General features: G+C 34.8%; 1 pseudogene; it reads left to right on the top strand.

The window, feature by feature from the left end:
- The first annotated feature begins 24121 nt into the window (after nt 1–24121).
- Nucleotides 24122–24393, top strand: LOC129501700 (60S ribosomal protein L37a-like; annotated as a pseudogene).
- Nucleotides 24394–25223: the final 830 nt, after the last annotated feature.

The following is a 25223-nucleotide window of genomic DNA, read 5'->3' as shown; positions in this document are numbered from 1 at the left end:
TTCTCAGTATATCATATGTCTTCCATAAATAGTATGATGGAAAGCTGAAAATGTTTTATAGTTCCCTCCAACATAATTAACCTTTAAAATAAAATTTTAATTACAAATAATTTTGCTCTCCTTATCACTGAGTTCAGAATGCCACTGGGTCAGTGGTACTTAGGAATTCAACAAGGTCTGAACTTAAAATGTAATAAAAAATATATACTACCTAGCATCTTTATTGATAATGGCTGACATCCTAAATATGATAAGGATCGTATTATAAGAATAACTGTGCAAATTCATTACCCAATAACTTTTCAAAACCTACCCATTAGAATATTGATTGTGCAAATTCTAACTAATAGTCAAGCAACCAGAGTAGCTAAGGGGAACTCCAATCAGAATAAGAGAACTCAAAAGTAAGCCAATCCTCCATCTCCTTTCCTCCTCCTTGTCTTTCTCTATACTAAGAAACTTAATTGGCTAACTTAAACACAATGTTATCACGCAAGACTTTGTCTGTATTTAAACAGTATTAGTTCAGGAAAATGAGAAGAAAATTTCAAGTATATTTGCACATTTTAATGATGGGGTTCCTAAGAAATGAGTGACACTGGGGGGAGAGATTTGTATATGGGTCATGTCATGGTACTTGCACGGTCAATTAAATTAAGAATTCCTAAAGGATATCCTAGCTTCATTGAGAACATTCAGTCTTTTATAAGGATGCATGAACTTGCTAAGGGATCCATATAATGGAATTGATATCTCTTGCCTTAAGGTAATACTCAATTCCAAAACTTCTGTACGACAAGGCTTCTTCAAGTTTAAGACTTCACCTCATGTAGATCAATCGATGTTTTATTTTATATAGGTCAAAACATCCGTTAGGTACAATTTATCTTAAATACCAATTGATTAAGTAATGATATATATACAGCTTTAGTTGCTTAAATCCCCCACCAACAATTTTTGGACAATATCTATGCAAATATTATAGATAATAGTATCTGAAAATAAACATTTTTATTAACCAAATACAGGGCGATTAGGTGTTAAAAAGTCATTTTTTAAAAGAAAAATATTGTTTAAAATGACAGTATAAAGTTATACATTATGCCTGCTTTTCTTCTTAAATGTCTGAAAAATATTACATGAAATGAGACTATTTGCAAGATGCAAATTATTTTTCTCCCTTAGGAATGTAATGCATAATAATTTTAATTATATTTATGTAATGATTTTTTTTCAAAATTTAAATAAATGCTTTGTTTTCTTTACACAAGTTTTATGCAATACAAGATGACTCTTGTCCTTCTAGGAAGAATCTTTTAATAAAATGAAAGGTAAATTCTGTGGTCATTCACTATCTTTGTTTCCAACTTCATTTAAAATATGTTTTCTTTAAAAGAGCTTCAATGATTCTTGCAAATAGTATAGATGGCAAAAGCACAAAGAAACTTGTTTATCCCATTAAACTGGTCTCACAATGGCTTCATCAAAGAGTTAAGTGAGAATTTTTCATTTTCAAAATTATATGTACCTGATAGAATTATACTGTCACAAAACTAAAGAAGGATATGTCTTCTGAAATTATAGCTATTCATTTTTTGTTTCAAAAATAATTTGGATTATTTTGAAACAAATGAAAGGACTAAATATTGATGAAATGTAAGTTTAGCTGATTTTATATGAAAAGTATTCAACAGGATGAGCATCACTTGAATGAGAATCTTTGGTTAAATAGTTCCAAATCTGTAATCTCTATATGGTATGGTAAAGATTGCTTGGTGTTTATTACAGCTGTAAACATTTAATGGCTGATAATTAAATAAACAGCATCCATACTGAATCGTGCAAGATTTAATTAAACATAGCACACTGCAGATGTGAGATTTATATACTATTTATAATTAAATGTAAAGCACAATTGCTGATATGAGTATGTGAAATTCTGAGAGAAATTTGCGATTTTATCTCATTTAAAAATCTTTGTTTTGAATTCCTTTTTCCGTATTTTTAATTGTGAAGTGTTTTGTCAACAAATAAAATAATAAACATGTCAAGTGTGCTTGTGAAAGTTGGTTTTGAGTGAAGGAGTATTGTCTCAAATATATTTCTTTAGTATATAGATTCTGACGATACAGCAAAAGAGAAAGAAAAGAAAGAAGAAAGAAGAAAGAAAGAAAGAAAGAAAGAAAGAAAGAAAGAAAGAAATAGACCCTCACCTAACTATAAACAATTCAAATAAAGGAAAATGGAAACTAGTCTAGTGCTATCATTAGATATATAGAGAGCTAAAAAATAAAATAAAAAGGATTTTTTCTTCACTTTCAGCATGTATGAAGCTCATATTTGAATATTGTTTACAAAAAGTCTGAAAATGTTACAAAGTAATTTTATATGGCAAACTTATGAAATACTGAGAAAATTTCAGTCTTTTTATTCATTATTAAAGATGCCCTTGGTATTTTTATCCACATACTGTATAGAAAATATGGTGAATGTGTAATATTTTATAGTTGATTACACAGACTGATTATACATATCATTCAATATACCTTTCATAACAGTAATTGTTCAACATCTTAATTGTGATATATTCCTCTGTGGAGTAGGAACACAAAAATGGAATGTGCCAAATACTAAATTCAATTTACACTATTCTCCAATCCCATGTTTCTGTAATGTTTCAAGATCACAAATGTTTACAATGAGAATCTTGTCAGTGAGAGCTTTGAGACCAGAAATGTACATGGCTAATGTATAAGTGACTAACAAAGGATGGTGTAAACCTCCATATTCCTCATCTCCACAAGCATAAAGAAAGGTGTAATCTATTTTTAGTAAATGGTGGGAATGAATTACACCCTCATATCTAAATTAATTAGCTGGTCATTCTTGATTAACACTTTTCCTGTCGCTATTATATTGCAAAGGACTACCAAATTTAAAAATCTGTAGGCGGGCTGAGAGGAAACTGTAAATTACATATTACACAAGAAATAATTTGTCAGATCATATATGCTTATTATATGCATATATGGTGCCATAATTGTCCATGGCATTATAAAATAGATGAAACAGTCTCGAAGTTATCTATTCAGAGGATATTCTGATAAAGAGAAATAGATGGATCCTAGCAATGGAGCTGTTCGCAGCTCCATATGCATGTGACAGTTTCTTATTTACATGTCGCTCATGTTTATGCATGTTCAGAAGAATACAGCTGCTACCCCATTCTCCAGAAATCATAGACACCGGTCAAGTCTACAAACGGTAGCCACATTTGAGCTTGTAATGTATTTATCATGAAAAGCTAGAAGTTCTAATGTTAGGGAGGGGGGAAAAGCAGCACAATTTGCTTTGAAAAGATAACAGACATTTTTCAAAAAACAAATACTGTATATTCAATTCAGCTCCTTTTAGATGCTTTCATGTTATAGGAATTCTGCTGGTGATGAAAACAGCATTCAACCAATCAAATGGCGGTACCCTAGTGCCATCCAAAGTAGAAGCCTAGTGTTTAAAATAACCCTGATGAATTATTCATAGAACTGATGTTTATGCAAATTAGAGAATCATGCACCCACCTGACCACCAAGGGAAGAAAAAAAACACAGGGAAAAAAAGAACCCACCATGCTTTTAGCATTCTCCAGAACCTATGTAATCAAATGATAATATTCTTTCATTAAATGCATCAAGGAATTACAATCCTTACCTGGTTAGTTTGTAGGGCCTTCAGATTTTCTGGATGAAATAACTGACTGTGCGTGCAACCAATAAAACTGAACTGAAAAGCTGATTAAGGGCACTTACTTAATGCAAAGCCACTCACTGAATATTCATATGATGCCTGTGTTTATGCAAATTAAAGCAAAAGAAAGCCCAAGGGGATTGGTTGCCATAGCCCACAAATACTGTGTACAGCAGAAAATATAGAGAGTAGTGACAAATAAATCTTAAAATTCATAGCTTTGGAGCAACAAAGAAGAAATGGTAAAATATTAAAAAGGCTAGGTGAATTACAGTTTTAAAGTGCTTTATTTAATCATATTACTTTAGAGCTATTGACTATTCCTACCATGTAATGATCTATAATTATCTTAATGCCAAAAGATACAGTCACTTGTGTTTGTCAGCTTTATTTATCCTGCAGTCATTTATATGAGCAGATCCCTTAAACATAGAAAAGAAGAAACAGTTATAATAAAAACATAATTCAATACACTAATAACCAAACCCAGGGCCATATGTGGCCCTTTATTAAGTATTTCACGTAGTGATCCTTCAGTGGTAATATCTTACTAGGGAATGAAGTCCAATGGAAGATCTCCAGCATTAGGTTGAGCTCATTGTTTTCTTAATACTGATAGGTATCTGCTTCACTTGAAGTGGAGATTATTTTATATTAGGAATAGATATTGTGGATCTTTTGGCCAAAACGATTCTGGTATATGCAGTTTTAAATTCCAAGGATTTTTACTTTTGGAGCCCAAATGCAGTAATATTTTCTGAAATGCATGCTATTATGTGGTGTCTTAATCATGAAAAGATGTGAATCCTCACGTATGTATGTGAGAACCGATTACAGGCATTGACAGGATTCATAATATTTAAATGATACAATGCATGTCTGGCATTGTATGCTTTACGTTGTCAAGGATATTCTCCACATTTTATTTTTTTAATAAGTAAGAATAGAGATGGCTAAAAATGCTGGCATGCATCTGATAGGTATTTTTTGTTTGCTTTTGTTTTTTCCTTTGTTTTCTGTAACATACTTTCCAAACTTCAAAAATAAGAGGGAAGTGTTCTTCATTGAAGTTACCAATCACTAAAGAGTACTTATCACTTAATATTTTCCTAATAATTCTCACATCTTCATTCCACAGCCCCTCTGGTCTCCCTCACATAATGTAATAAATTTTCCCATACTTTCAAGAAATAGAAATATTTAAAGCAATTTAAGCATTTCTACAAAGCTGGCTACACTTATCATAGATGCTACAAAGATGAGGTCCAATGTTTGTTAACTTGATCGTGGTGATTGATATCACAAGTGTATGCATGTGTTTGAATTCACAACATTGTACACATTAAATATGGGCAGTATTTTGTATATCAGTTAGACCTCAAGAACGTGAGGGTAGGGAAAGAAGACTGGATCTAATTTCTGGACATTGTTTTCCTAGAAGGTATTCAGAAAGAAAGAGATTTCTTTATGGTAATTTCTGGTTGCCTAATTTCAGCTTTCAAATAATTTCCTTCTTTCAAAGTTGCTCACTGTCTTTCCATGAAAGTAATCCTCATAAATGTACATTTTTCAACTTTGACAGGTATTTTCTATAACTGATGTTATATGTATATATTAATTCTAATTAATGTCTCCTTAAAATTCCCTTAAGTTTCAGAATTGACTTGGGAAATAATGTGATTGGCATATGGAACACTTAGAAAAAAGTTGTTGAAATTCTAGAAGCCATGAACTTTCATTATGTGTTTATAAGCAACTTCTTTAATTTAATTTATTAACTATATATTCAGATATTTTCCAAAAAATAGAATAAAAATTAATGGATAACTAATAATACATCTGTTTGCTAATCATGCAATTCTTTTTCTTTTATTGATTTAAGAACGTATTATTGAGAAGGTGGACTGGTAATTTCTGTTTTTAGTTAAAGAATCCTAAATTTAAAACTTCTAAGGAACAACATTTAAGTTAATCAGCAATAGTTGCCTTTTATTAAGCTTCTCTCTCTCCACAAAGATTATTTTTAAAATATCAGAGGACATAGTTAATTATCGGTCCCAGCTCTTTTTTCTAAAAAACATTTCTTTGTATAGCTTAATCCCAGTAGAAACGTGTTTTTTTTTTCAGATAAAATACTTCAATGGCTAATAATAATAAAGATCATAATAATAATTATTATTTGATTTTGTTTTCAATATAAGAACCCTCATTGAAAGTCCCAGAAGAAGGGCAGCTGGGTGGCTCAGTTAATTAAATGTATGACTTTGACTCAGGTCATGATCCCAGGGTCCTGGGCTCAAACCCCACATTGGGCTCCCTGCTCAGAGGGGAGTCTGTTTCTCTCTCTCCCTCTGCCCCTCTGAATCCCCCATGCCACTTTGCTCTCTCTCCAATAAATAAATAGAATCTATAAAAAAAAATCCCTGGAAGAAATGATAAGATTATAAAACCAATCAATAATATGACAATGCACTTCCGTGTTGGTAAATTTAGATTTTTCTTTTAAACCTCAAAATGTTCCAACTTTCTAATTAAAATTTAAATGCAATTTTTTTTTCTAACACCAGATATTGCTTGTTTAAGCTACATTAGCCATGTTTTGGTTGCAAAAAACCTAAGCCTTCCTTCAGAAAGATATTTCTGTTTTTAAAGAAACACATTACACACACACACACACACCCCGAATTGACTGTCAAAGCAAAATATAAATGGATATCATTAATGTCATCCTTTTTTAAAAATTTTTATTTATTTATGATAGTCACAGAGAGAGAGAGAGAGGCAGAGAGAGAAGCAGGCTCCATGCACCGGGAACCCGACGTGGGATTCGATCCCGGGTCTACAGGATCGTGCCCTGGGCCAAAGTCAGGCGCCAAACCGCTGAGCCACCCAGGGATACCCCATTAATGTCATCCTTTGTCCAATTCTTCATATCATTAGTGGGATTTTTCTTTCCTTTTCTTGGATTGAATCTCTTAATCTCTGGCCCCTGTACAACTCTGGGGTATTTCAGACAACTTTAAAATATTTATAAACCAAATCCAAACTGCCCTAGGCCATGGTCACTTCAGACCTTTATTTTGTATCCATGTAGAGCAAGAGTAGCTTATTCAGAGAACTAGGTTCTATAGAAAACCAAAATAGTGTATTCCATGTGAAATAATCAGATGCTTTTGAGACTGCATTAACTGGTTTAAATGAGGGGTCCACAATTTCCAGGCTCATAATTTGTTCAGTTCTTAGATCACAGTTATAAGTTCTTATAAAGGTTTTGTAAAGAGATAAAGTTCAGCTCATTTGCTGATTATGTTAGAAGTCTGAGTCTGTCTTTTGAAGCCCACCAATTGGGCTGTAGATAATCAATCCAAAGATAGTGAATGAATATACGGGTGCAACTAAACCTCAATCAGTAAATCAATCAGGTGAAATTGGTAGTCAATTGGCCCATATATAAAACTGGGACAGGAACTGGCTTCTCCCCTTGAAAACTAAACACCTAAAATTTATTTGGCCTATAAATATTTTAAAATTAAAATAAATTGCCAAGATTAAAAAGTGTAAGATTTTACATAAAAACCAGAATTTTCTGATTTTCTTCAAAAATCAGAAAATGTGTCATATTGAGTTGGCATCCCCATGAAATAACAAACCTCAGAAGCCAGATAAGTAAGATTACTTCTTCTAAGCAGATCCCAAGTTTTCCATCTGCTAGGAGTTCTCACCAGGATGCTTTTGCTCCTTTATGCTATCCCTTCAGGGATGGATTTGTGACCTGAGGCATTTGAGATGAATTGTGAATCTGGGGTAGTACTGTTTTCAATATACACGTCTCGTTTTTATATTTTTATTTAATAGATGTATGTTTAAACATTTGTTGTCCAAGGAGTCATTCAGAGGCAAAATAAATAATTCACAGGGTAGGTTACCACTAGGTAGCCAGGTTGTTTCCATGTGTACATTTTGACAATTCAGCTTATGTCAGATGTTATCATGCTATCCTTTTAATAACAACATCAACAAAAACATCTGTAACAGAAAAGTAAAATAAAACAATACTATTTTACAGATCTTAATTTGTAATGGAGAAATAATCTATCTGCTCTCTAATCTCACCAAAGTAACTAACAACCTTTAGGTTTTTGGTTGCAGTTTACTTAAAACAGCCTTTCTTCCCTGTTTGACTCCTTAGCAAGCATTGCCCACAACATAAGCAAATCCACCAAAGTCAGGGACATACCATTTTCTCGTAAGATCATTTGGTAGACTGTTTTTTTCCCCCTAGAAAATGTTTTGTCTCCACAGGGGAAAAATATTTTAAATAATCTCAGGGAGCTTCATTGCTTGATTGCTTTATGGTTTTGTTAGGTATAAGATGGGCAGCTTATACCTAGACAACTGGGTCTTCTCTACCTCAAATTGAAAAGTAGACAAAATGTTTCTTCCTGTCTCCTCTCCCTTCTGCTTGGTTTGCATGAACCCTACAGTGTGATTATAGAAACCCTGACCATATTCAGCTCCTGATTTTGCTTTTGTCCTGACATTTTAAAATTCCTTTTACTGCTTCCTCTTTATAAGGGCTCAGGCTAATATCTGGTTCATTGAAATTAACTTGATGAATTAATTTGATCAATAGTTTAATAAAAGGACCAGTGGCAGAGAAAATTCAGTTCAAATGAATCTTTCAAATAGCTCTATGTATGCAAGAATCAGCCAGAACAATATTGGCTCTGGTGGCACCTCATTTAAACTTCAAGGAGGTAATCTTGAGTAAATTTCATTGTAAAAAACATTTACAAACTTGGCACAGATCTCATTTTAGTGAGGAAATGGGGACTTTAATTGATTGCTTGATTTAACCTAGGATATAATACTAGTATAGGTACTATTGTTGCAGGCCAGAGTCTCATTTCCTAGGGTAATTTCTGAATTTGCATATTTTGGAACAACGTTTTGATAGGAATATTTTCAAGATACTAACCAGCTACTGTCTTCAGGTTGTTGTTCCACTTCAATCCTGTGATATGTCTGTTGAAGTCCATGGATCTGTTTGCATCATGATCACCCCATCTTCATTGCCATAAATTACAGGTATCCTATCTATTCCTTAATCTTTTTTCACATTTTTAATTACTTAAAGGTTGGCAGCTTTGACTTCTACTTCACGTATCTTCCAAAATTCTGGATGTAACGTCCTAACTCTAAATATATCAATTCCTGGGAATCCCTGGGTGGCTCAGTGGTTTAGCGCCACCTTTGGCCCAGGGCATGATCCTGGAGCCCTGGGATGGAGTCCCACATCGGGCTCCCTGCATGGAGCCTGCTTCTCCCTCTGCCTGTGTCTCTGCCTCTCTCTGTGTTTCTCGTGAATAAATAAGTAAAACCTTTAAAATAAATAAATATATATATCAATTCCATTTCTACAAACTTTGAACCTTGTCATTACCTGTGGCACGTCTGCACTTTTCTTTCCCCTGTACCTACAGCTCACCTATTTCTTCTTCTCCATTTAACCTGCTTTTCATTTTCATTGCATCTAGTATATCTCTGTTTTCAGTTTGCCCTTGTACTAATCTGAATTCTATAAGAAACCATAGTAAATGTGTTGCAATTTCCTCAACTATCTACCTTCAGAGCTTTCCTATCCAGAAATAAACCCCACTTTTATTTCCTTTACTCCCAGTTCCATATGAATGCTGAGGTTGTGGGTTTTTTTTTTTTTCTGAGTGCAATATGAACTCATATTATCACCCTTAATCTCTGCAGTGAAATGGACATCTCATTCCTTCATATGTTCTATTTCCTACTGGGAATAGTGGGATATGATATTGAAAAGGGTGTGCCAAGTGCCAGTCATATATTTGACATTATGTACATGCAGAAATCTGCCACTACAATGCAGATACAGGATATCATTATTACCCAAAAATGTTCCTTTGTGCTCCTTTCTGGTCAATCTTCATCCCTCATGGCCGGCACCACGCAACTATAAATCTGCTTTCTGTCACTATAAAATATTAGATTTTTTTCTATATAAAATTATTTATCATTTCATATAAATAGAATGTTGTCTTTTTTGTATGGCTTCATTTACCTCGCACAAATGTTTGAAATTCATTCAAGTTGTTGTATGTGTCAGTGGCTTCTCTACTTTTAGTACTGAAAGATACTCCATTGTATATACATCACAATTTGTTTATCCATCCACCAGTAGTAGACATTTGAATTGTTTTTAGGTTGGAGATATTATAAATAAATTTTGTATGAGCATTTGCATACAAATTTTTATCAGGACATATGCACTAATTTTTCTCAGGTAAATACTTAGGATTAGAAGTGGTGAGTGGTGTGATAGTGTAAATTTATCCCTAAGAAACTACCAGACTTTTTCAGCCTGTCAATGGAAGACAGATTCTAAGGTAGCCCCCATGATCTCTGCTTTCTGGTGTTCATGCTCTTTTATAACTCTATAGTTTGAGTGTGGGCAAGATCTGTGACTGGCTTCTAACTAATTGCATGTGGCAAATGTGAGCATATGTCATTCCTGTCAACATATTATCTTACATACAAATCTGTGCTGGCTGGTAGACTCGACTCACTCTAGAGTCACTCTCTCCTTTGCTGTCTTTGAAAAAGGGAGCTTCCATGAATTCTACAGCCAAAAATAAATTACTTCTGCCAAAAACCTGGGAGAGTTGGAAAACGACCTCAAGCCTCAAATGAGAGCTTAGCCCTGGCCACCCCATAATGGCAGCCTCGTGAGACCCTACACAGGGGGTCTCCCTATGCCATGCCCAGACTTCTGACCTGTCGGAATCATTAGTTAATAATAATTGTATGGTTTTTAAGCTGCTGCTTATGGTGATTTGTTACACGGCAATGGAAGATTAAGAGGTTAGCTGTATCACTTTGTATTTCTACCACTGATGTGCACTCCAGTTGCTCCACATCCTTGATGTGGTATTATCAGTCTTTTGCATTTTAACCAAAAAAGGCTTGCTTGGATTTGGTTAGAATGGTATTGAATCTACAGAGGAATTTAGGAAGAACTGACATCTTAATGTTGAGTATTCTAATGAATGAACATGGTATTTCTCTCCATTTATTTGTCTCCTTTAATTTCTCACAACAACATTTGTAGTTTTCAGTATCTAGGTCTGGCACCTGGATATATTATGTTACATTTACCCCTAAATAATCCATGCTCTTAATGTTAATTTTTTAAAAGATTTATTTATTTATTTATTCATAGACACACACACACAGAGGTGGTGGGGGGCACAGAGACACAGGCAGAGGGAGAAGCAGGCTCCATGCAGGGAGCCCAATGCAGGACTTGATCCCGGGTCTCCAGGATCAGGCCCTGGACTGAAGGGGGTGCTTAACCGCTGAGCCAGCAGGGCTGCCCTCTTAATGTTAATTTAAATGGTATTTTAAAATTTTAATTTATAATGGTTTATTTGCTAGCATATATACATAAAAATGATTTTCATACACTGACCTTGTATTCTGCTATCTTGCTGGCTTTAGATTTTACTTGTGGCTTCCTGGCATTTTCAACATTGGTTTGGGGGGCTGAAAATAGCCTTTACTCTAGGGATAGTTTAGTCCTATATGGTTCTTCTGGGGTTTCTACTGAATTCCCTAAATGAACATCAGGGACGTCTCATCTCTGTATGCTCTGGGAAGTGTTCAGCTTAAAGCCTCTGCTCCCTCTTTGCCCTGGGAATACATACCATAGTATTCAGCAAAGACTTACAAGAACTCACATGTGGTATTTTGAAGCTCCTCTTCTGCTTACTTCCTGTTCTCCTTAACTCTAGCCTGTAGCTCCTGGCTGCTTCAGCCTCCCTGAATTCCAGTCTCTGTGTTGTCAATTCAGCAAGAGTAACCTTTTGCTCTCCATGTTTCACCACTGGCACTGTGCTTCCTGCAGAAAGCCAGGCAATCATAGAGTTTGCCCATTTTGTTTACTTTAATGTTGTCCACGGTCTTAAACAGCCCTTTTAGACATTTAATCCACTCTCCTAATTGCTTCCTGTGGAAATAGAAATCCAATCCCTGTTACTACATCATGGCAGGAAGTGTATACCTCTGCTTGTGTGTTAGACTTTTTAAATCCTCCAGATAGATCCTATTCTTCATTTTTTCCACAGATTACTTGGAATTTCTGATCCACCAGATACCATTTGCTGTAGGGCTAACATAACTGACAAAACACAACCATATTTAGAATTGATGATTACACAGTCAATAGGCATGTCTTTCAGATATCAACAAATAAATAAAATAGACAAAATATTAAATAAGGTATAGAGAATTTTATTAACACTTTCAATAGCCTTAATCTAATTGATTTATAGAGAATTTCCTGCCAATAAAAAGAAAATATATACAATCTTTCAAAATAGACACAAAACATTAAGTTAACCATTTGGCTTCAACATAATCTCAAGAATTCCCAAAAGTATACAGACTATACCCCTAGGAACAATGTGATAAAGTTTGTGATTAACAATAAAAAATAGCTAAAAATATATATTCATCTGAAATTAAAATATGCGCTTTGAAATAGCTCTTGTGTTGAAGAAGCTCTCAAAAGTAAAATTACAGATAATAATGGCGTTGCATCACATGCAAATTTAACTTCTGCAGATTCAAATATGCTTACTTATATGAGAGAAAAGATTGCGAGTGAGATATAAATAACTATATAAATAATGGGGTTGATTCTGACTGCCATTCCATTCAAAGAGCAGATGCATGTGAAAAGAGAGAGATGTTCTGATCTGTTAGCTCTGCTGCTATACATGATACTAATATCACATCATATTGAATAGGGTACAGGTCTTTAAGTAACGTTAAAGTACCTTCCACTTTCATTACTGAATGACCAGGTAATTTGGACCAAACTACCAAGTGAAGCTTACCAGAAGATGATTGCCAGGAAGCTAATGATGCTTAAGTTCCAGGGCTCTTCATTTGCCTGCTTCCTCACAAGACCCTGTGTCTGATACCCATAAATTGTATGAATTTCAGGATGCATGAAACATGGTAGTCAATCAAAAGAAATATTGGAGTTCAAAATGATAGTGATAGTAACCTTGTCAATATCTACGAAAATATAGAAATCCAAATGTAACTTACCTTTGGGGCTCCTTCTATGCAGGGGACATTTGCAGATCTAGAAAGAACTTTGAGAAGCTGAGCACTATCTTCAACAACTTCTTTGCTCTCAAGTAACAAAAGCTGAGTCCAAGGCTTTGTGCCCTGGTAAACAACCCCTAAGGGCCACCCACACCTTACCAGTAAGGACAAACAGGAAGTAATGCAACCTTTCAAGTACTGAGCAAGCTCTAAGTCATCTGGTTTCCACAGAAAAACTCAAACCTTGAAATTGACTTAAGATCACCTGTTTTGCTTGTGTCCCAAGATGCCTGATAAAAGTAAATGGAAGGAAAATAACTTCATTTAAGGCTTCAAATTATTTCTACAAATTCTTTTTCAAATAAAACATCCAGCACACACAGCCAAAGATAAGGCAAAAAAGACAACATAAGCAACAAGCAGCACAATAGACAATTAAATAGATCCACAGGCACACTACTCAATGAGATTGGTCACAGATTGTAAAATAACTTTACTTACTTTGCTCTCAGAATTAGAAACATAATTTTCAAATGTCAGTAATGAACTGGAAACAATGGGGAGTCTGGGTGGCTCAGTGGGTTAAGATACTGCCTTCAGCTCAGGTCATGATCCCAGACTTCTGGGATTGAGTCCCACATCAGGATCTCTGCTTGGGGAGTCTGCTTCTTCCTCTCCCTCTGACTACCACTCCTCCTGCTCTCTCTCTCTCTCTCTCTCTCTCTCTCTCTCTCTCTAATTAACAAATAAAATCTTAAAACAAAAGAACTGGAAATTATGAATAGTGATATAGCCTATTTAAAAAACCTGGAAATTCTAGAGCTGAAGAAAAACAAGAATTCCTTAGATATTACAAAGGCAAATAAGTCATATACGGGGAGAGAATTAAAGAAATATGAGAGAGAGAGAGATCAGAACAAGCTGTCTCTTATAGAACAGATGGCTTTCTGGCCTACACAAACCTTACTGGGGACAAACCACTGAGCCACGCAGGTGCCCCCAATATATAAAATCTTTTTAAAAGCCCCAAATTTTATTTTTTTAAAGTACTTTGACAACCAGATTATTCAGTGGATAAATGGAAAAACTGTGCTTAAGGAACTAGTAATATGTTTGGTGCCAGAAAATCGACTATCAACTTCTCCTTGTATCTCTCTACACAATTATAAGGAAAGGACTTGTGATCCAAGAATTTTATGCTCAGCTAAATGATCATTTGATTTAAACCCTTGACTTTTCTGGAAAAGAAAAATGAAAAAACAAAATCCAGTGTCAAAAACTGAATCAAAATATTAAAATTTAGGAATAAAAGCCTGTATTAGGTATCTATTTGCTGCATGAAAATTACCCCAAAACTTCCAGCTTAGGAGAACAAACATTTATTAAGTCACAATTTCTGTGGGATAGGAATTTTGGGGTGGTATAGCGGGGCAGTTCTGACTCAATGTTTCTCATGAGTCAAGCTCTTGGCTAGGGCTGAGTCATGAGAAGGCTGGACAGGCTGGCAGGGCCTGATCACTGATGGCAATTGGAAAAGAATTCAGTCCTTTGCTGTTGCTCCCAGGGAATCCCAGTTTATGAAGCAGACATCTCCATAGGGCTGCTTGAATGTCCTCATGACAAAAGAGTTGGCTTCCCCTAGAATGAGTGGTCCAAGGAAGACAGAAATAAAAGCCACATTGCCCTTTATAGTCCTAATCTCAGAGGTTACTTTTGCCCATTCTCAAAGGTAGGACCACATGAGCTAATTTTATCTCTTGTCAGAGGACTGTCCAAGAACTTGTGGACATATCTAAAAATTTCTGGTGGAAATAAGTGCCAAATTATTAATTACCTTTATTTAATATCAGGCAGTTCTTTAATACCTAGAAATTTTTAATGTAGTTAAGATTTTATTTTGATGCCAAAAGAATTTGTAGGCTTTCGAATCCTCAACATTTTTGAAACTAACATATCTTGTGGTGATGAAATATTTATGTGAAGTTAGCAGTTACTTTTGTTTCACTTCAGTTCCTTGTTCTTTTGTTACATTTAAATAAAACTAATTCAAGATTTTAAACTAATAATGAACAGTATATTTCCATTTATGAAAATGCTTCTATTACTTTCTATTATCTCTACACTCTTCTATCTAGAAATGTGCCTAGAGAGATGTCTATAATGGTATTTGCCTAATATTTCTTCTATTTATAAATGATACGTTGTTGCTTTTTTACTTTCTGATTTTCATTGTCTTGTGCAAAATTCTGCCCATGTGTATGTTTTTGTTTTTTGACCATGTGAGTCTTGCTTTCTTGGAAAGTACGTAGTGTCAAGATCACAAGATTCTTGCTAGCTAGTGACATCATAAAATGCCTTATAAATTTTTGTTCACAGAGATAAGACCAACCAGATGACATTTCCTGCTGGTGGGGGGAGGATGCAGATTAGCAGGGAGAAAAATATATTAGCTTTCCCAGAGTGATATCTGACCGGCTCCAAAAAATGAACACTTCATGTGATTTCCCATATCTTCTCCTTGCTCCAGTCCACTTTCTTTTTAATTAAAAATCAGGTATGCAGAATAAATGTGAAGCTTACTATCATCATCAGTCCACTGATGACTCTAATTTTATTTCACTTCCTTTGTTTTATGTTTTGTTCCCTTCATTCACCCTTCCTAATCCCATTCCCTACCCACCTATTCTGAGATAAATCTTAATCAATTATGATTGTCTTGTTTTAAAAATATGCTGTAGAATTAGGTTAGATAACATTTTAATTCGGGGTTTTACATCTTTTTTAAGTGGAATTTGCATACAATTTCTTCTCTTTGACTGTTACAATTCTGTTTTGATATTAAGCTGTATTCATTTAATAAAATGGGGTTTTTCTCTATCCTTAGAGACTCCTTTCATGAAACATTAATTACTGATTCTAAAAAATTTGCCCCAGCTGTTATATATACCTGATGTACCTGATAAGGTCTATGAAGACTTGGTGGGTGGGTATGAATCCTCCCTCTATCTCTGTCTTCCAGATGTTCTGTATTCTCACATTAGCCCACATTTGGCCTCTATCAATTTGTTAAGATTTTCGAATGAATTTTTCCTATCAGATTGTGTGCTGTTAAGATAGTAAATGCTCATATCTTGTCTCTCCATGGAGGTTCCTGTCTTTCTTTAGATTTCAAGTTAGTTACCTTGAAACCTTAACTTCCCATTGGATTCAAAAGTAGTCATGATTTTGTGGAGTATCTGAACGTTTTTATTATTGTATGGATGGGAGTGATTTCTATATCTTCAACAGAATCCAAAAGTTCACTCTTCTGATTGCCTCCCAGGTCAAAGTCAAGTTCTAGACCACAGTGTAATTATCCTATAGAAATATCTGCTATCCAGTGTAGGTTTCACTTTTATATCAGGCCTCATTTTTATCTACTTTTTATTGTATTACACATATTTTTAAAGACAACCTCAAATCCTTTATGAAATTGTTGGCTAATAAACAAAAAGAGAGAGGAAGGTCTATCTGCTTTTCTACTGCCTCCTCTTTTAAAGAGATTTCAAGCTTTCCCACTTAGTTTCTTCTCCTTTTTTGTTTTTGAGGGTTATTATCCTTTGCCTATACTTTTATTTGGCACAAAAACTTGAAAAGGAAAGGGAAGAGAGACAGGTTGGAATACAGTACTTATTCATGTACTTTTTAAAAGTGATGATAGAGTCAGGAACGATTTTCCCCCAAGGTTTTTCAATAAACAGTTAAGAGAAAACTTTAATGAAAGGTCTGAAAGAGGCATGTACTAAATAATAGTGATTATACCTGTGGGTGGAGGTGGGGAAATAAAAGACTTTCACCAGAACATTATATATGCCTGTTTACTTTTTTCAATAAATATAAATCATGTTTTACTTAAAGTAAGAATAGCTTGTCCCAACCATTGTCTTTTCCCCCCTTAAGCCCACAAATTGAGTAGCCATGGTATTAGGTTAGCAGCTGTGCATGGACTCAATCCATGGACTCAATTGCACGGGCTTCTCAAAGACGTTGAATATCTAATGTGTCAGAAGTGGAATCTGATATTATTTGCTCAATTTGTTATCAACTCTTGGGGAGACCAATCAGCTATTTGGTGGCAACTTAACCAAGTCATGACTTCTCTGAGGTACATTTATGTGTTGGGACAGAACTAAGACATAACACTTCAAAAGTCTCTCTGGATCAGGCCAAAACTACCCTCCAGGGCCTTTGCCTAAAAGTTTTAAGTACTTTATTAGATCCAACCTTTTCCTGGTCTTGGGTCCTACACTCCTTTACTGGTTTTTTCCTGAAAGCATTTTCTTATTAAGCCACTTGCACATGATTCTTTCAATAGGATCAGGTGAATCCAGCCAAAAACACTATAAATAACACTGGCAAACCCATTGCTTTTTCACCAGCCCCATCTTCTTGGGATGTGCCTGCGGCCTTCTGTGTCAATTTCTAGCCCTGCAGTAGGAGAATTCTGGGTGAGTGTCTGGAATTACTTCTACCTGATGCTATAATTCATTACATGTAGAAGTGCAAGTATTCCTATGAAGGTATCCTTGTGCCTTGGCATGTTCTAGCCAAGTCCTTTAATAGTGATTTATAGAAGGCTTTCTTTTCAAGGGTCGCATGAATTTCTCTTGATGTATTTGGCACTAGAGGTATAAGAAACTCACACTTAGGGCCCTTGTTACTATTCAAGCTACTTAAAATGAGCATTTTAATTTTTAAAAATAATTAGAAGTGTACAAGGCTGAATACAAGGAGTTTCTGATAATGCTGATATCTAGCAAACAGTCTAAATATGGGAATTTACCATCTAAAAATAAATGCTAGTATTGAGTAATTGCTCTGGTTGCTAAGATTGTTTTAAACAATCACTACATGTCATTCCAAGTTGTACCTTATTTGCTGAAAGAACATTCAGATTTCATTCTTCCTAATTCAAATTTTGGTTTAAGAACACGCGTAATTGGGAACTGAACTGAAATAACTTTGGATTCACTTTCTCAGCTAAACTGATTTTTTTCATGTTTTAATTGCTCCCTAATTTCTCTATTATTGCTACATGTCCTGAAATAAATTTTCCATCTGCTTTCCATGTTTGATTGTCATGTTGGTTTTCTTTGAAACTGCTAAACAAGCAGCTTTTCTAATCACAATTTGTGGCTGTAGTGTTTTTCAATGCTCACGATGCATATAGAAAATGCACTTGCTGTTCAAAAATACAGAGTAGATTGAATATAACTAGATAATTTCATTTGTGGATATAGACTGTACTTTACAGCAGTTTTATTCCCATATTTAGTGAATTCCGGTGAAATGAACAATTTCTGGGGAAAAGCGATTAAAAGGGAATAGCAAACATCTGTGCATCTTTCTTCCAAATTTCTTTTCTCTGACTTTTTCTCTAAATTTTTCTCTAACCAGGCTCTCAAAACTTTTTAGTTTAATTTTAAAAAGGAGTAATACTTTTTTTTAAAAAAAGCATAATGATATATTCCATAATTAGATACCTTTCTTAAAAGATAAGGAAACATGTTGCAATTTGAATACGTTTTATATTTCTGAGGGATGAATTTAAAGTGATTTAAATAGCATTGAGTTATTTCAGAGGTTTACCAGTATACAAGATTAAAGGATAACGAAAAGTATGAAACTAACATTTTTTTTAAGATTATACTGGAAAAATACAAGTAAAATAATAAAGAAGCACACATTCTTCCATAGTAAATTTCATTTTCTATACAAGCTAAAAGAAAAATCCAATAGCTCAACTCTGAATCAAGGCAGTCCATGGTCCATTGATTAAGGTACTATTTTCACCATTCAAAAATGTATTATGAAAAAAAGTGTATTATGCATATAAGATAAAAATGACTCCATTTTAAGGGTAGTAAATTAGTAAACTTGGAAGGTGATTTGGCCACAAACTATATAAAGCTTTAAAAAAATATATCTTTGAGGAGGATAGTAAGTTCACTAGAAATAAGTTAATCTAAGAAAGTAGAGATCTATACAAAGACATGTTCAGTGATACTCATTTCAGTGTTACTTAATGATCACACATAGTGTACATAATTTGGCTGCCCAATAGAAAGGGAATGGTTTAAAAAGGTAGGTATGTTCATATATGGACAACTTAGCGATGATTTTAGGGGAATATTTGATCTCTTGTAAATGCTCACAAAATAAAATGAAGTCAAAATATATTCAGGATTATAATTTGTTATGAATATAGAGAAATTATGGCAAGATCACATAAAAATGGTGGTTTTCTCTGTTACGAAATTATTGGCAATTCTTTTTTTCTTTTTTTATATGGTATGTATTTTCCAAACTTCTGCAATTGTAATGCTACTTTTAAGTAGAGGAATACAAAGGATACATTAAGCTTTTTATATTGTAATGCTAAATAACCACTTTCTGTATGTATCAAAAAGATGATTGAGGGATAGCTTAATTAATCAATAGTATTGGTGTGGAAAGAATAATGCAGGCAGGTATCTACATTCAGATGAAATATGCGTGGAGAAAGTCAGGAGTTCGAAGTATTGTTTAATTTTTAGAGTGGTTTGCTGCAGTAAGAGACTGAGAAACTGTTACCTTTTCACCTCTAGTTTTAAACAGAAGTGTGTGTGTGTGTGTGTGTGTGTGTGTGTGTGCGCGCGCGCAATGTGAATCTATGGGATGATATTTCTGTACTTCAGGCCTGTCAATCCCTCACCTTTCCAGAACACTAAACCAATAAAGTGAATTATTTTCAAGAACAACGAAACAGAGAAAATGTGATCCATAAATTGACTTCTTTGTTCTGCCAATTGACTAAGTGACACTTAGTCATCTCTAAGTGCCTGGAGAAAATAAAAGGCATTTCTTTTGTGACGCTGATGAACAATTAGGCAATTGTAAAGCATTGAACGACAAAGTGGAGAATGCAGAGTAATATTGTTTTAAGCATCTTCCCTCCCTTCCTCTTTTTATTTTTATTTTTGGAGGAAAAAAAAATGAGGCAGATATTTTACTCCCCCTCCTATTCTCTAGCTTTTAAAATAGTGATAAACGTTTGCAATGGCTAACATACAGGGGTATGAGCCAAGGTTCAAATAGAAAAGTTTTTTTTTTTCTAAGTCAACCAACATGTTCAGGGGGAGAAAATGCTGCCAGGCTTTTTTTTAAACTTTATTCAAAGTTCAGAAGATCTGATAAGTATCTCCAAATTTCATGCCCTGCAACAACTATAAGTTTTTCTTGTTGGGGATTATAGTGCTTTGCTGTCTGCAGTATTCATTATCCAACTCAGCTGAGATGGTTGTGGGCCTATCCCCTTTAAAACTACAAAGGCTTTGAAAGGTGTTAGTTATAAAGGGTTGTTTGGTTTATATAACATAACCTAGCTCTCTTTATAAAATAAATGCTAACAAAATTGTATTCTGTGGAATCATATGAAATGTGCTTGATTTTCTTCACTCGATATATTCACATATCTACTTATATGTGTGTATACATATGCTTATATTTGGTGACAATTGCTAAGGGTAGGCTACTCTGTAAAGCAACATGACATGCTGCAGTGTAACCCTTTCTGTTAGAAATAGAAATGCTAGATAAATACAAGTAAACAGACACATCACAAATGGTCTTTTGGCCTCAAATGGACCAAACTCAAAGGATAGCAAAAAGCGTTAGGTAACTCAGAGTGTAGATAGTGAAAATACATTAAAAAGGGTAGGTCTGGGGCTCTAACACCCACAGGGACATAGAAAATAAGGTCTTAAGGCTAAATCACAATGAAAGCTATGGAAATGTACAAATTCTAGAACAATAACAAGAGTAAAAGAATAAAGAAAATTTTAATAAAACAATGGTCTTAAAAGGATGAACAAGAGAAGTGAATATGGGCTATAGTAATTCTACAACTAAAAATAATGTAAGTTTAAATAGCAGTAATCTTACTAAATACCAACTTAACTGATAGAGTAGATTCTCAAATAGATCAAGATGATAATAGAATAAAAGGAGATAGAGAAACCAAAAAATGGAAAGAAATCATTATAGAGCTGATTGAAGTATTTTCCCAGAACTGAAGAGACCTTCCAAATTAAAGGGCCTCATAGGGCAGCCTGGGTGGTTCAGCGGTTTAGCGCTGCCTTCAGTTGAAGGTGTGATCCTGGAGACCTGGGATCGGGTCCCATGTCGGGCTCCCTGCATGGAGCTTGCTTCTCCCGCTGCCTCTCTTTCTCTCTGTGTCCCTCATGAATAAAGTTTTTAAATAAAAGGGCTCATAAAAATGGAGCAAAATATATACATGCCAATTAAAATAGTCATGGAATTCTGAACTAGTGGGAAAAACAGCATCATAAGATTTTTCAGAAGTAAGGGGGAATAAAGGTTTCATACAAAGGATCAAGAAGGCAGACCTCTCAATAGTAATACTGGAAGCTAAAAGAAAACGGAGGTCTATATGTAAAATGGGAGAAAATATTTATAAATTATGTATCTTAGAAGAAACTAATAAAAAACTCCTATAACTCATTAGAAATAATCCCAATTAAAAATTTGGTAGAGGATTGAGTAGACATTTCTCAAGATGGTATGTAAATGACCAATAAGCATATGAAAAAGATGTTCAATGCCATTAATAACTATAGAAATGCAAATCAAAACCACAATGAGTTATGATTTCCCTCATTAAGATAGCTACTATACGAAAAAGTTTGATGTGTAGAAATTAGAGCTCTTCTGCAGTGTAAGTGAAAATGTAAATGGTAAAATGGTATAGCTGCTATGGGTAATAGTATTGAGGTTTCTCAAAAAATTATAATTACCATATGATGCAGTAATCCCACTTGTGAGTATATGTAACCAAAAAAGAAAACTGAAAGCAGAGTCTCAAAGAGTTATTAGCACACCCATGTGCTTAATTTGTTCATAATAGCATTATTCGCAATAGATGAGGTGAAAAAACAATCAGTGGATGAACTGAATGAAAATGTGTTCTATACAAAAAAAGAAAATGTGCTCTATACAACGGAGTATTCAGCCTTCAAATAAAGAAATTGTCATGTACTACAACATGGATAAACTTTGTAGAGAATATGTTAAGTGAAATAAACGAGTCACAAAAAGACAAACTATGTGATTCCATGTAGACGCAGTATCTAAAGTAGTCAAACATAGAAACAAAAAGTAGAATGGTGGCTGGAGGAAAATAAGTTGTTATTCAATAGGAATAGACTATTTTTGCAAAATGAAAAAGATGTGGAGATTGATTAAAGTGAATTAATATTCCCAAACTGTATACTTAAAAGTGGTTAAGATGGTAACATCTGTTTTTTTTTTTTTTACTACAATTAAATTAAAAAAAAACTTAAAGTAGAAGTGCTGGGGGCACTTGGGTGGCTTAATCAGTTAAGTATCTGACTCTTAATTTTGGTTCAGGTCATGATCTCAGGGTTGTAAGACTGAGCTCTGCCCTGGGCATGAAGCCCGCTTAAGATTCTCCCTCTGCCTTTCCCTCTCTTCTCCATTCTCTCTCTGTATTTTTTTAACTTTTTTTAAAAAAAACGATTTTATTTATTCATGAGAGACACACACAGAGAGAGGCAGAGACACAGGCAGAGGGAGAAGCAGGCTCCATGCAGGAAGCCCTATGTGGGACTTGATCCCGGGTCTCCAGTATCACACCCTGGGCTGCAGGTGGCGCTAAACCGCTGTGCCACCGGGGCTGCCCCTCTCACTCTGGCTTTAAAGAAAAAAAAAAAAGTGCCGTTCTAATCAAGATAAAATAAGCATACCCTATCCTATCTTACCAAATGAACACAAATAAAATCTCTAGACAGAAGGCATAGGGTGGCTGAGGACTGAAAAAATAAAGGGTTTTTCCCTTTTGTATTTCCTGGTCTGAGTGTAATCGTAGCCTAAAACCCAATACACCATATCAAGTGCAGACAGAAAGAGCTCCAAGAGAAGCTTTCTATTTCTGAGGATTGGTAAAGTGGACCCCCAAGTGTCCAAAGAGTAGGGAAAATTTTAATCTCTCCCTCCCCCCAATTCTATTCCATCCTAGTCCCTAGTCAACCTCACATTAGCAGTAGAGGAAACAGCAGTGGTAGCTAGGCAAGTGTGTAAAGCTTGAAGGGACAGACAACATATTGATCAGAGATCTGGTGGTTGTAAAAGCATAGGGAGAGTACCCACTGCTTCCCCCCACTCTGTTCTTCTGTTTTTTGTTTGTTTGTTTGTTTTACCGCTTTGCCCTACAGGCAGTCATACACAGTAATGTACTGTACAGAGTAATGGGAAGTATATAGCAGAGCGATGGAAATGGAACCCCAGGTTTATAGCCAAACAATCTGGAAGAGGAGGCTTCTAGGAACTACAAAGTGTTGGAGAGACTGTAGAGAGGAGGAAGCTAAGGGAAATAATCACACAGAAAGTGTATATGAATTCTTAGGTTTATTGCTGAACTGCATATGCATGTGCATTACCCTTAATAGCATTGGAAAATATTTGATAAGAGACTGTAGGTGAGACATGCTCTAGGTCCTAGACTGGCCACTGGGCAGTGTACATGCAGGGAATGGCATGTAGAAGTTTGGGAAACTGACGTTGAAGTCACGATATAAAAATGTAGTAAGGAACTTGCAAACTAAACTTAATGGGGCCAGTTGCCTGCTGAAGTAAATAACCTTTTCTATAAGACTTAAATGAGACCCAGAGCCTCCTAATAAGATATTCAAAAGAGCTGGGATATCATATAGAATGATTTGGTATACAAAGGACCAGAAACCTTTCAATATCACAAAAAGAGATTTGAGTATACCAAGATGACACAGATACTGAAATCAAAAACATTAAAGTAGCTATTAAAACCATGTTCCTGAAAGTAAAGGTAAACACTCAGGCAACATATGGAGTTAACAAATAGTAAATAAAAAAATGGAAATTGTAGAACTGAAAACAACCAAGGCAATTTCTTTGGATGGTCTCATAGCACAATGAAGATAGAAGAAAGATCAGTGAACTCAGATATAGATCAGTAGAAATAATCCAACCCAAATGACAGAGAAAAAGACTGAAAAACAAAGACACAGAGATCACCGGTGCAAAAGTTTGAAAAGGTGTAATAGTACATTTCTAGATGTAGAGTAAGAGAGTGCAGAACAAAATGTTTTAAAAATATAATGGCTGATCCTCTCTGGGCTCAGACCTCGTTTACAGTGACATGGCTAACCACACCAAGAAAGTCAGAATCAGTAGTAATTATGGGACCTGTTATGATGCCTCCTTCAGGAAAATGGTGAAGAAGATTAAAATAAGCCAGCACACCAAGTATGCTTTCTCCTTCTGTGGCAAAACCAAGATGAAAAGACGAGCTGTAGGGGTCCTAGTTTGTGAATGAAAACAGTAGCAGGTAGTGCCTGGACCTGCCATACCACTTCTACCATCAAGGTAAAGTCTGCCATCAGTAGACTGAAGGAGATGAAAGACCAGTAGCAGTGCCACCATTTGAAACATTGCTAGCCTATAGTAAATGGGTTATGTATCACCAAAAATACAATGGCTGAAAATTTCCCAAATTTTGTGAGAAATGTAAACTTAGAGTTCCAAAATGTGCAGCAAATACCAAAGATGAGACAGCCAAAGAAATGTGCTGAATATATACCATAAACTGAAAACTAAGGACAAATCTTGAAAGTAGCCATCTAAAAAATGACCTCCTACTAAGATTACAGATTTTGCCTCATAACCAATGAACACCAGAAACAGCAACATTCAAAGTGCTGAAAGAGAACAACAAACTCAGAATTCTATATCCAGTGAAAATACCATACAGGAATGAAGGTGCTGTGAATATATTCCCAGATTAAAACAACAACAACAAAAAAAAAAACTCAAGAGAACTTGTTGCAAGGACAAAGAATCCAAATGAACTGCTAAAGAAAGCACTTAAAACTTAAACAGCACATTTATATATATTCCAGAGGTCAAAGAAATATCAAGATAAACTAGAAAACTTGTTTAACTTTAATAAAAATATGAAAATACAATACATGATAGTGGGATGCAGGTAAAGCAGTGCTGAGGTGAATTTATAACCTTAAATGTTTTCTATTAAAATAGGAAGGACTCGAGTCACTATCTAAGCTCTCATTTTAAGAAACTAAAAAAAAAAAAAAAAAAAAAAAGGCTGGTGGGGGGGACAAAACTAAAAAGAACTAAAAGGAAGTAATATGGATTCAAGCAGAAATTAGTGAAATTGAAAAATTTAAAAATAATAAAAACAATAGCTGATTCTTTGAAAAGATCAAGTTGATAAACCTCTA

Source organism: Nyctereutes procyonoides, unplaced genomic scaffold (genome assembly GCF_905146905.1).
Source record: "Nyctereutes procyonoides isolate TBG_1078 unplaced genomic scaffold, NYPRO_anot_genome, whole genome shotgun sequence".
Lineage (NCBI taxonomy): Eukaryota > Metazoa > Chordata > Mammalia > Carnivora > Canidae > Nyctereutes > Nyctereutes procyonoides.
The sequence above is the reverse complement of the archived record's forward strand: the minus strand, read 5'-3'. Positions and strand labels throughout refer to the sequence as shown.